This window comes from Camelus dromedarius, chromosome 22 (assembly GCF_036321535.1).
Source record: "Camelus dromedarius isolate mCamDro1 chromosome 22, mCamDro1.pat, whole genome shotgun sequence".
NCBI lineage: Eukaryota > Metazoa > Chordata > Mammalia > Artiodactyla > Camelidae > Camelus > Camelus dromedarius.
In genome coordinates, this window is record NC_087457.1 from 7,932,936 (window position 1) to 7,946,320 (window position 13,385).

At 46.5% G+C, this 13,385-nt stretch overlaps 1 long non-coding RNA gene across 1 annotated transcript in view; it reads right to left on the reverse strand.

The window, feature by feature from the left end:
• LOC135318841 (uncharacterized) overlaps window positions 1-10,153 on the reverse strand; it is a 31,934-nt gene extending 21,781 nt beyond the window's left edge. The window contains exon 1 of the long non-coding RNA XR_010377224.1: window positions 9,275-10,153. This is a non-coding gene — a long non-coding RNA (uncharacterized LOC135318841). The remainder of the gene's footprint in view (window positions 1-9,274) is intronic.
• Between the last annotated feature and the right edge of the window lie 3,232 nt (window positions 10,154-13,385).

Genomic DNA, 13,385 nt, shown 5'->3' on the forward strand with positions numbered 1-13,385 from the left:
GCCAAAAGAAACCCCCTGTCCACTAGTAGTCACACCCGATCCCTCTCCACCCAGCCCCTTGCAACCATCACCTGCTCTCTGCCTCTGCATGTGCCTATTCTGGGCAATTCAGATCACTGAAATCAACAATATGTGGCCGATTGTGTCTGGTTCCTTTCACTTATGCTGTTATCAAGGCTCGTAGATGTTGAAGTGGTATCAGCATCTCTCTCTGTTTTTTTTTTTTTTTTTTTTTTGAAAACGTTAAAGTTTATTAGAAGGTGGTAAGTACTATCAAAAAGAGTAGAGTGGAGCATAAGGTATTGGGTTTCAAAGGGAAAAGGGCAGGTTGAGCAGTCAGGGTGGACTTCCCAGAACAGGTGGACTTTTTCATCTTCCCCTTTATTTTTTTTCTTTTTTATTCACTCTTACGTCTGAATAATGTTCCACTACATGGAGATACTACATTCTGTTCATCCATTCAGCAGCTATGTATGGACGAGGTCCAGAAGAATGAGTGTAAGAGGTGACTAGCAGGGATGGAATTAAACAAAGGGCAAGATGTGCTTTAAAAAAAAGCCAACCAATGGAGGCACAAGGAAATTCACTGAGTTTCTGAGCAAAGTGCATGCTTGCTTTGGCAGCATTACCGTGCAGGGCTGGGGCGGATATTGGCAGGAATCAAGGGGAGGGAGTCACCTGAGAAGACGCCCCACTGCAAGTAGCTCAGCCAGTTCTCCTCCCTCATCCTGTATTGTTAGAGCCATGTTTCTTGGTTTCTCTTATGTCAAGTAAGAGCACTTTAACTACACATCTGATCATCTGCATCAGACCACCTTACCTCCAAGCCACAGAAAATCATTCACTGACCGGAGCAGCTCCAGGACATAACGGTGATGGATCAGGGAGTACTGCAGCATCCCTGCCTGCAGGCACAAACCCCACATGTGCCCTGGTGATGTCCAGAAAATAAAATGCATGGAAATATCTCACTGCTGGTACAAGACATCTAACCCTAAATTTCCCCAAAATCACGCTGGCAAAGCATTACTCAACCCTTTCACTACAAAAAAAAAATAAAACAAACAAACAAACAAAAAAAAAAACCAAAACAACAACAACAACAAAAAAAAACGGCTAAGAAGGCAAATTTAGGCTCTTCCATTGAAAACCAGCAACCATCAATGTCAGTATCTGAGCTGGAATGCTCCTGACTTCAGAAACCACTGCGCAGTTACTTTTGAATGGTGAAAGGCCCATATGTATTCCATGTAGATTATATTACAGTAGGATTTTTCATTTCAAAATTTCCAGTTGCAACATTAACCCAAGAAAGTTTATGTTTCAGGTTTCAAAAAAATCAATTATCTTCCACATTCTTAATGTTGATCCTATTATTATTTTATAAAGGGAGCTATGCTGCATATTATAAACCAACTGTTTGGTTTCTGCAAACAAGACCTTTATGACCTCACTATTTCAGAGCAAACTTTAATGATGCTTCGAGAGGTGGGGCCTGGGGCGCTCCCTAACAGCTCTTTAAATACTGACAAGGTTGTGCTATTAAGTAATGCAAAGGCTGTAAGTCCACATTAACTCAGAAACCAAAGAAACTACACCAAAGCCTTACTTTATCATTGTTATATATTCCTATTCTTTTGAATATTAATGTTCTTAAAAGATATGATTTTTTGAGAAAGATAACAGCTGTATTAAATTTCCTCTCACCAAGAACGCAATTTTTATCAAGAATAAAACCCCTATGGAAATCCAAAAGATGGGATATTTCCACCGAAGTGTACATGCAGATCTGAACACAAACCTAAATCCTATCAGATCTCACGCGAACGAGCTCAACAAAGTCCTGGGATACCCTGGAACTTAGCTCTTCTGTTCCAAATGTTGGCTGAGCTAAGATCATCACACAAGGCAGGGAAGGAGAGAAGAGGAAAGTCCACCTGGCGGCCTCCATCTGTTTTCTTCCAGCCAACAGGCACCACTAGGGCGGCCCCACTAACAAGCCCTCCCCATAAGAAAATCCGTCATCCACACTGCCCCTGCCGTCCCCAAGCAGCCCCGACGCCCCTCTCCCACGGGTCACCTCCCAGCCTGTGAATGGTCTTCTAATGACCCCCCCCCAGCTGGTGGCACACTCCTCCTCTTCCCTGCTACACACACACACACACACACACACACACACACACTCAGAGCAAGGGCAGCCTTCCCAAAGCACAAATTTGATTACATCACCCCCACTTTAAACCCTTCAGAGGCTCCCTGGTGGAGTTCTAGCCCCACCCCCGACACTGCTCACCCAGCCTCACCACAGTTCCCAGGTCCCCAGTGACCTCAGGGGCCCCCTGACCTGCTGCTACTTCCCACTTGCCTCCAGGCTCATTTTGACTGTTTCTCAAGGAAGCCTTCCCTCCCCCAACCTCCGCACTTTGTTCCTCTGTTCCTAGAACATTCTAGGCTAAGTCAACTTCTGACACTGCTAAGCTCCCAAGAAGCAAATACATTTTGCTTACTAATGTGGGTCCACTCTCTCTCCCCTGGCCACTCAGAAGTTCTCGTGTTATGAATAAATGATGACGGGGTGGGACTCAAAGGGACAGACATACCTGCTCTCGCCCATCGTGACCCTTCTTTCTGTAGAATATCAGAAGCAAAACCAGAAGTACCTTTTCTGAGGGTCACTTCCTGCTGACACCCTTCACAGCCTCCTGTGTCAGTTCTAGTAAAACCCAAACTCATCCAAAGCCCTCCACCCAAGGCCATCTCCAGTGTCCTCCCCAGCAGGGCACCCTACACCCTGGACCATACAAGGCACACTCCACGAGCTTCCACCCCACAAGCCTCCAGGCCTCTGCCCGGGCTGCTCCTGCCACGTGAGCCATCCTCTTGATGCCTTCTCCTGGCTGACACTTACTATGTCCTCACAACTGAATGTAGAGCCCATTTCTTCCAGGAAGTCCTCTCTGATAATGTCCTTTAGGTCTTCACTGGGCTCTCTCTACATCAGCACTGCATGGAGACCAACTGGGTGTTTGCCTGCTCCTTTGAGACCACGACCTCTTGGGGGCCACGTGTGAAGGAATGAGAGATTACAAGAGGGGTGGGAGAAGCAAAAAACAAAAATCAAAGCCCAAGTCCCAAATTCAAGTTTTCTTTCTCAGACAAAAAGAATAAAATATTTCACACGTATGCAATATGGTTACTATTTTTGTGGCTTGTGGACAGCAAGAGCTTGGTGTTCTAGTCCAAAACCCAGGTTACATGCAAAGAAATGTATATATTCATATCCAAAGGAAACCAGAGCTGCTCAACAACAGTTTGCAATTAGAATTGAAAGGAACTTTGATAAAGGCAATCTCTCTCTCTCTCTTTTTTCTTTTCTAGCATCATATAATTTTAGAAATATTTGCGTGACTAAGAGATGGCTACAGCCCGTGATTCTGCACTGGAGTGTTTGGGGCTGAGGAAACCCAGATTACATGCACTGTGTAAATGCAATCACACCAACACAAAGACAGGCGCCCTGGTGGTGGAGCTGATGTTCCAAAGCAGGCAGCCTTATGCTGTAAGAGAACTCTAAATAGAAAGGAAGAAATTCAATGTTCTGTACTCAATTTCATTCACTATAAGGGCCATGAACTGATAGTATATCTTGTCTAATGAAACCCAAAAGTAAATTGTCAACGTCGATTTTCTTCATCTGACCGTTTTATGCTAACTTTATATATGAAACCCTCACTCCATACAGAAAGCTCAGGCCTACGCTGCAGCACAGTTACATCCCGCGGAAGAAAGTCTATCAAGGGAGAACTAGAGAGTTTCCCTTCAGAAGCTGCTAAGTCTGGTTTTGCACCTGTACGTCATTTGCAACCACGTCATCGTCAAAGGAGTAAGACCTTACCTCTGTGGGGCGAAAAGCACTGCGGTGCTTCCGAACCATCAAAGAACACTGAGATTTGTGAAACAGTCCTGAGGCACATAAGTTGCACTTTTTCTGAAAGGCTCCAAAACTGACCCACTTCACCATTCCACGTACAACACGGAGGTACCGGAATTAGTAGAGAAAACATGCCCTTGAAATCTGACAAGGCCCTGCTTGAATCTTGCTACAGCATTTACTAGCCACAAAACAGACCAATTCCTTAACCCCTCTGAGAAGGCTTCCCAATCTGCAAAAGGGGGCTGCCACCACCCACCTGGGAGGCATGGATGTGAATGCAACACGCAAGTAGGGCGGCCGACTGGTACCTGACATGGGGCCTGGCTAGTTTCCCTCCGCTGCCCTCCTCCCCCTTCAAACTTGCTCTGTTTCCCCCGGTAAGGGTCAAGCGCCCGGAACAGATTGCCTGATTCTTCTGTGTGTCCCCGGATACATGACTTACCCTTAGGAGGCCAAAAAAACAACTGTCTCCTCCCCAGTCACCATCAATGTTCTTAAGAGTCTGAGAATTTTTAACTCTATTTTGCAGGGAGACTATTCCAGAACTGTCCAAGCACCATTCTCCAGGTTGGCTCCTCACCCAGCGCCCATCCCTTCTCACCTCAGATCCTCTGTCTGATTGCCTTCTGTTCATAGGAAAGTGAGTCCAGTAGGGTGGGGACTTCCTAGGCCTCCATCTCTCCCTCACAGATGGGTGTGACTACTTACTCCCCACTCCAACTCTAGCTTCTGAGGAGACTCCCCTCCCGGACCTTGGACCCTGCAGCCTCTGCATCGTCCCAAGATGCGCACACGTGGCTACAACCTTCCCTTCAGATTTCTTCCTGGGTGGCCCTCCCCATCCCCCCGCCCCTTAAGGATAAATGGTATTGCTCTGAAAATCGCAAACGCTGCCGCTGACTGACACACCAAAACTGCATTGTCTGGGCTTTACTCCAACCGAGGCACAGCCCTGCCCCCCCTCAGCCTCAGTCTGCACCTCTCGAGATGAGCTCATCCACCTACACGGCTGTGAACACCAGCTAAGAATGACGACTCCCAACGTGTATCTCTAGTCCGGCACCTTCACCTGAGCCCCAGGCTCATAGACCAGAGTGCGTCTTTGAAGTCCTAACTTGGATGACAAATGGCATCTTAAGAATGCCTCATGTCCACCATTTACTCTGGAATTCGATTTCTGGAGGTACCTCCCAGGCTTCCCATATTAGTAACAGCCCCAGCACCCACCTATGTGTTTGAGGTCATATTAAATTTCCCCTGTTCCCTCCCCCTAGCCCTGCCCTGGAATCTGTCTTGTCATTTCCATCGGTAAGCCCATCTCAAGTCTGGTTCTGCAGGGACCACGGCTGGAACCCCACAAGCTCATAGCATGGTGCAGTGAGTCACAATCTTCTGAAGGGTGCTCCCTGGACGGGGAGGCATCTCCTGGCACGGGTCACCTCAGTAGGCACTGGATTCTCACAAAGGAGGCCCTGGAGAAGGGACTCAATGTTCTCCCGTGGTCTGAACTTTGAAGGGCCCGAGGTCTGTGGAAGCTCCTAATTAGCAGACACACTTGCCAGTGAGCAGATGAGGATGGAGGAACCCAGGCAAGGCTGTTCTCACTCCGAACCCTGGGCTCTCAGGAGCCACGGGAAAGGCCTGTGTCCAGGGCACAGCCCAGCCATCACAGATCCAAGCCTGCATTTGCCAACCCGGACAGCCTAGACTCCTTCTACTTGTGACACTTACATCTGTTCTGTTCCCCCCGAGAATGTGATGGACTCTTTCAGAAAGCCTGGCCTGTCTCAAGCGAGACCAAGTCAGTGAAGGATGAAGTGTCCACATTTGGACCAGAGCATGAAAGGAGAAACAAGGCCTCATGGCCAGCATGATGGTGGTGGCCAAACACTTCCCCCAGGTGAGATGAACCAGAGTGGGGGTGAGAATCCAAGGTCCTAGGTCGGTCAAAGCTTCTTCCTACACGGCTGACTTAGGTGTTGGAGACTCACTTGGCAAACTAACGACACGGCCGTCAGTGGTGGACGTCAGCTGCAACAGACACAGAGTCAGCTACTTACTGACAACATGTGTTAAAAGTAAAGTCCTGTGCAGGGAGGACTGCATGGCTGCTGAGCCAAACCACAGACCTGGCTCTGCATGCCCACTGGCTGAAGCAGAGAGGAAGCCACCGTCCCATTTAGCGGTCCCTGTGTCCACCAGATCCAGGTGAGCCAGCTACTTAGGAGAAGGCCATGTTGTCCTGATACTCAGAAAAAACAGTCTCGTAAAGGGAACAAAAGAGTGACATGGATTTTAGACCCGCTTCTGCCCCTTTATGAAGGCAAAGTAAAGTAAATGGCACTGGGAAGTTGAATGCAAAAAAAAAAAAATGGTGACTGCTTCCTCCAACAGCTGCTCACCCACGAGCCGGCCACTTCCTCACCAGTGACCTCCGGCCAGGCAGCACCATCACGCACGTCACAGAGCGACAGCCAGGAACCGCGTGCCGAGCACGTTTGTGGAAAGCAGGAATTGAGCAAGATGCTGCAGACTTTGACTTTACAAGTTTAAATACTCCATGAAAATAATCCCTCAGCAGCCGCCTAAATGAATTCGCATCTCACTTCTTCAAAACAATCAAACAAATTTAATAAGGGCGCATTTGTCACCAAATATAAGGAGGTCCAAACAGGTTCCTCAAAGCAAGGATTTTAACAGGTATCAAACACCAGTGGGTGATGTGCTAACAAAGCAAACATTCCAAAAATTAGAAAATAAAAAGATGACTAGGATAATACATGGATCAAGGCAGCTGTTAAGTTTTTGCCTTTTAAAGCGATGGAGACAGCACGTAGGGCGATCCAGCTATTTCCAATGCACAGTGTGCACAGCCCACCTTTTCAGACGCAACAACATACTCAAAGGCCAGTACAAGAGAAAAAGGGAAAAAGAAAAAGGAAAAGAGGAACAAGAGAAAATTAGAAACACACAAGAACAAAAATGAATTTGACAGCCTGTACAAGAATTTACGTGAGCGTGTGAGGCCAGGGATGCAGGGACAGTGAGACCCATCCTCACCTCCTGCTCCAGGGAAGGCAGGGGCCTGTGTGGAGCAGTGCTGCCGGGGGACACCAACGTGGTCAGAGCCCCAAACCAAAACTCCACCTACATGCGTCTAGATAGCTTTTGAGCTACAAATTATGGTCACATTTCAGGCTGGACAGTTTTACTCACTCCCACCAAGAGTAGCAGGAGAGGATTAGGCTCTGCTCCTGCACCAAAGTATTGTTTTATAAATTAATGACTGTAGAATAGTAAAAGGAACAATGGAGTAAAAGTGACTGGAGAAGAACGTGCTTGACCCGAGCTCACTGGCTGCGTTATCTCACTGACGTTCAGATGCTGGCTGGGTGCTTTTTGTACCAAAACAGACAGACACACCAGGAGGGAGGTTTAATGCGCTGCTGTATTTTGATGCCGAGAACCATGCCTGGTACATGAGGTTCTGGGTAAACAATGGTGACAGTGTCAAACACTATGGGCTAAGCACACATCCAACTACTCTGCGAAATCCCAAGGACAGACTTGAAAAGGCAAAAACAAGCTGGCATTCTCTGGTGGGTCTACAGACTCGAGCCAAGCAGTTGCTGAGCAAACATGTCACCAGTGCCTCCTATGACAATAGAGGAGGCACTGGCCACGGGGCTGGGGCAGGGCTCCAGGCTTCCACTGCTCAGGCAGCAGTCTGTCCAGGGGGAGAAGTTGGTCCCTGCTTACGTTGCACCAATGCACCTACCTGGACTAACGCCTGGGGGCTCAGCAGGAGGTGATAGGTGAGGTGAACGGAGCCAGTCTGGGAGAAGCCCGGTGCTGGCAGCTGTGCCTTCAGCAGTGCCTAGGCTCCTAAACCTGACACCTCATCTCCAAGGAGCACAAGGGAAGTGCGGACATGTAGATCACAGGGCCCTGTGAGGACAAGTACAGATCATGGCCACGACATTACTTGCCCCTTCCTTAAGCCATAGAAGAATGTATGGGGAGGAACTGAAAATTCATCCAGAGTTCGCCAGGCAACACACGCAGGTGGGACTCGGGTCCCCTGTGCCTCTCACTCACAGGGCTGGTCTGGACTTTCTTTTTATCAATTCTCTGGCACCTTCTCCTCCAACTGACCAACAACCAGAAATTAGGATCTGATCTTAGGTAAGTTCAAGAATCACAGATCACCGCCTCCACAGCGGACCCAGCTGCACGTTCTAGGAGCTCCGACCGTCACCTGTGAGACCGCCATGAGCGCTCACCAGACTCAAGGCCCAAGGCCATAGGCCGGGGAGACACAGATTCCCTCACTTTCTGCAGCAAAGGGGGACCACCTCTCTGCAAAGGCAACTCAACCTCTCCTGCCCGAGGGACAGCATGATGGACACACGGGGAAACACAGCAGAAGGTGGGGAGTAGGCAGCCCAGAAGAGCTCGTCTGCACTTTCGAGGCAAAGTGAGGCCTTTGACATAATCACAGGGACAAAGTGAATATGAACCTTTCCCTGGTCTGTCCCAAACTCCGTGACAAGCCTTTTCCTGCATAAGGAGTTCTTTCGGAAGTCCCTGGCGGTGTTTCTGATGTCTTAACCTGGCATGGTGACTGTCAGGCATGAAGAGAGGGCCTGAGCCTTGCAGGTGCTGCACCTAGGAGTCAGGAGACACCGGCTCCTCACCCACCTCAACCGGAGCCTCATTCTGCATCTTGGTATTCAGCATCTCATCTATAAGCAAAGGGATGAGACTATCCCAGGACAGGCTGCCCATCAGTAATGAAATGAAATCCATGTAAAGAAAGTTTCCCAGTTGCCACATTTAAAAAGTAAACAAAGAACTAAACAAACAAACAAAAACAAATACTAGAAACTGATTTTAAGAACAGATCTTACTTATTCTACTGTATGTAAAATACTATCATTTTGACATGTAATCAATATAGAAAGTAACAAGATAGTTTACATTCTTTTTCCTAGACAAGTCTCAGCATCTGATGTGCATTTGACCTACAGCACCTCTCATCTCAGACCAGCCTCCTCCCCAGAGCTCCTAGCATCAGTGGCTGTGGCTAATCTATTGGACAGCAACTCCAAGGGTCCCACCAGGGATCCTGTCTGAAAAGTGGGAGGCAGTGTCCACACTAACCCTAAAATGATCTCTCTGAAACAAAGGCGGATTCACTTTTAAATGTCTGTAAACCGGCGGGCTGCACCTCCCTCCACCCTTGGCTACTAGACAGCCCTCTTCCTTGCTGATCCCTTTCTGGATGTAGGGAAGCAACCTGGCACAGAACCAGGGCGGACGGGCACCCAGGTTAATTACCTTCAGTCTGTGTCCAGTCCCATGAAGTCCTCCTTCTCAAACAGGATGCAGAGGAGCGGGATCTTGTCCCCAGAATTGTCGGGGGCCCCATCCAGCCACTTAGACTTGAGCAAGATGAAGAGTGACTCAGTGAAGGCCTCGATCCTCTTCACCACACTGCAGTCCTTGTAGATTGAACGCCACGTAGGTGCATGTCTGCTCGGCTACCTCCCCATGCAGCACAAAGACAAAGAGCTGAGAGTCATTAAGCGTGGTGCCATACAGCTCCTCTGCACGTGGAGCTTATCGAAGGCCTTGGCCAAGAGGCAGTCCGCAATGGTGACAAGGCCCACGACCTTGTGGTTGGTCTGGAGTTCGCTCCACCCATTCTCGGGCGCATAGTGGTGCCTATAGTAGATACAGAGTGCCCACTGGTAGCCGCAGGGGATGATCCAGCTCACCAAGGAGATTTGCTTATAAATGCAAAAGAAATTCTCCTCTGAGATGATCCCAACGGCTTGGACCACCATGGGGAGAGTCTTGTAGTCCTCAGCACTCTGAACGTAGTCAGGGATGCTCATGTTGCAGGCCCTGCAGAGAGGGGAGAGGAGATCGAGGTACATACTGTGCTGCGGGCTGCAGGCCCCTCTGGGTTGCAGTGACCTGGTGTGTACCAGCCAGAAGGCAAGGGAAGTCCAAGCAAAGACGGGGGTACAGTTTGTCCTCAGAGTCTGCACATGGCTACCGTAGCTCAGATCACATTATGTAGCTTTTGGTCTAGGCTTCCAGGCCCTGCAGAGAAGGATCATTTATTGTTTACTGTACCAAGCACCTAGCCAGACCCTTATGCATAGTCAGTCCTCAAAACTGCTGAATAAAGAAATGAACAAAGGAACTGCTTTCCCGAACCCGCTTCAGCAGACTATAAACAAAAGAACCACAGTGAGATCAAAACATCTGGATTTCAACTCCAATTTATTTGAACTCCTAAGCTGCAGAATAATGGATAAGAAAACTTGCCTTGGGTAGAAGGGTACAGTTCAGTGGTGAGCACGTGCTTAGCAAGTACAAGGTCCTGGGTTCAATCCCCAGTACCTCATTTTAAAAAATGAAACAAATAAATAAATCTAATTACTCTCCTCAAAAAGGATTTTTTAATTCAAAATTCAAAAAACACCTTGCAATTGACACAACATTGTAAACTTGAGTATACTTCAATTAAAAAAATAATCCTTGCCTTACAAGAATATATCTGGATTATGGATATGTAAAATATAAAATGCCTAGGGTACCACCTGCATAAAAAACGGGAACTGTACAAATTTACTATCCCTCCTTTATGAGCTATATTTCCTTTGGGGGGTTTATAACTTCGCAGAGCTAATTTTCTCAGATTAAAAAAGAAAATATTACCTGATTATCAGTACTGCTGAAGAATCAGATAACCCTATGAAAGCATCTGACCCACTGAGGTTAGTCAAAAAAAACTTTGTTGAATGAATGAATAAACAAGCAAAGTGAATGCTGCTGCCTGCCACAGACCATCATAATGGTACTGCCTGGAAATTCCAAGCCCACATTCCACCCAACTCTACATTAACCATGTGGGTGACCTGGGCATGCCTGTGTGCTTCTCTAAGACCCAGGTTAATCATGAATAGAAATGAGGGCAATAACACAAACCTCAAAGGGTTAGTGAGTCAGTAATGAATTGTATCCCAACTTTGCAAGGTGGAACCATTAAGGAAAATTGGGCAAAAGACCATAGGCCCTCTCCATATAATCTCTTATGACTACATGGGAATCTACATTACATCTTAAAATAAAAAGTCTAATTTTTTAAAGAGGCTATTGAGGTTAAATGAGCTCACTGTCTCAAATAAGGAACACACAGTACAAATAGAACAATGCCCAGCCCATGAGATACACTCAGTTAAATTTCCCACTGAACCCACTTGTCCCTCCAACTTAAGAGCACGAGGATGGGTCCTCGTGGCCAGAGGACACTGCACCTGAAACTAACAAAGCTAATGTTCCCCACATCCAACAGCCCCTGTCACCACCCTAGGTCTAATTTTGTATTCGTATTTTTTTTTTCTTTTTATTAAATAGAAAACCCCAATTGCATAGCCTTCAGGTCACCAAAAACTGACCACAGAGATCATGATGGCAGCCTTTCTTGGTGAAACAATAAAATGAAAAGCCATTTCCTCAAGGCCTCTGTGTAAATATACTAGGGAACTTCATCCTGGACTGAGGGGAAGAGGACTGGGGAGGAGGGGGCAATCTGAGGCACACAGACCCATGGGCCACCTGTCCCATGATGGACTTTAGACTCAACCCTCACTTCCCAGAAACTTCAAAATACACACAGACAGATTGCTATGGACAAGATTTTTTTTTTTTTTCTGAAGAAATCCCTGACTCCTTAGCAGGTCTTGTTTCTACCGAGACACAAATGGTTTATGTGTATAATGTTTCACAAAAGCCTTAAAATATTATCACCCCAACTTGACACATTAGGAAACTGAGGGAGAGAGGTTTATCACATTGTGCAAGATTAGAGAGAGGTCACGTCAGTCACCGTATTTAAACCCAAGCCCCTACTCCAGTGCTCACACTAGAAAGTGTGACATACTGACCCTTTCCTGCTTTCTCCTTGCAATAAATCACTGAAGAGTCTTTTCTATGACACCTGGAATCACAATCACATCAATTTTCCACAAAGAGCTATGTCACTCCTTGGAGGCCTTATCAAAATCTAAAGTGTTGGGATGGGAGGAGAGATTTGCATTTTCTGTTTCTCAAAGGAAACATGGCTTAAAAAGAAACTGAAAAGGACTTATCTAGTCTAAACCCTCATTGTGCAGAGAAGGAAATGGAGGCTCAGAAGAGATGAGGAAAGGGCCTTATGAACAGATATTGCCTCAGCATAGCACCAAACCTTCCCTCGGCACTTCTGGGGGAGGATCTGGTAGGCCCAGTAGAATATGTGTTAGAAAAAGGAAAGAGAAGAAGCATACAAGTCCCTGTATCTACAACACCATAACATGAAGTTCCACCAAATTACCCAGTATGGGTGCAGCCAATATTAAGGTGGGCTAAACAGATTATAGAAACCTGGAAGTCTCAACCATAGTGGAAGTTCCAACATTTAATATGCTTTTTTCCCAGTTCAAGCATCAGCTCAGTGGGCGCTCCATACCAGGGACGACACTAGGCCTGGAGTTCTCCCAAATACAGATCTCTATTACCACGTGTGCAAAACACATAGAGGCCCACCAGAAGAAAAACGCCCACAGATAAGATGGAATTACTGAAACTGAAAGCAGCCAACCAGCATATATTACTAGGAAAAACGGTGCTGCCAGAAATGGATTCATGGACATAGAAAGCAAACTGTGTTTAGCAGGCAGGAAAGGGGGGATTAACAGATACACATTAATAAATATAAAATAAATGACAAGGACCTACTATATAGCACAGGGAACTATATTCAATTTCTTGTAATGAGTTGTACTAAAAACAATCTAAAACATATGTATATACATATGAATATGTTTATAACTGAATCTCTGTTGTACACCTGAAACTAACATTGTAAATTGACTACACATCAATAAAAATAATTTTAAAAAATAAGTATAAATAAAATCAACGCCATTAAGATAAAATAAAAGAACACTCTTATCCCCTTAGCTGTAGGTGGTGGAGAATTCTGGTTGCAAGCACCAAGTCCACTGGATCACTCCAGCACTGACTGAAATCTTTCTCACCATCAGAGAGTTACTTGGCTTCACTGAGGTTACTTTTCTCTCCTGTGAAAGGCAACAGTTGCAACTAACGATGTATAGAATCTCATCATTCACAAGCCCAAAAATTAGTGAGGACTTCCCATGGGCCAGGCTCTGGACAGATGAAAATATAGGGTCCCAGATTTATTCATGCGTAGAAGTTTAAGCCATAAAGACATTAATTCTTCCTGTTTTGATAGACAGATTCAATGCAATTCTGATTAGAATACCAACCAGATATTTCATGGAATGTAACAAGATAATTTAGGGTCAGGAACAGCCAAGAAACTTCTTTAGAACCACCACTGGGGAGGGGTAGTTAGGTCATTCATTTCCAC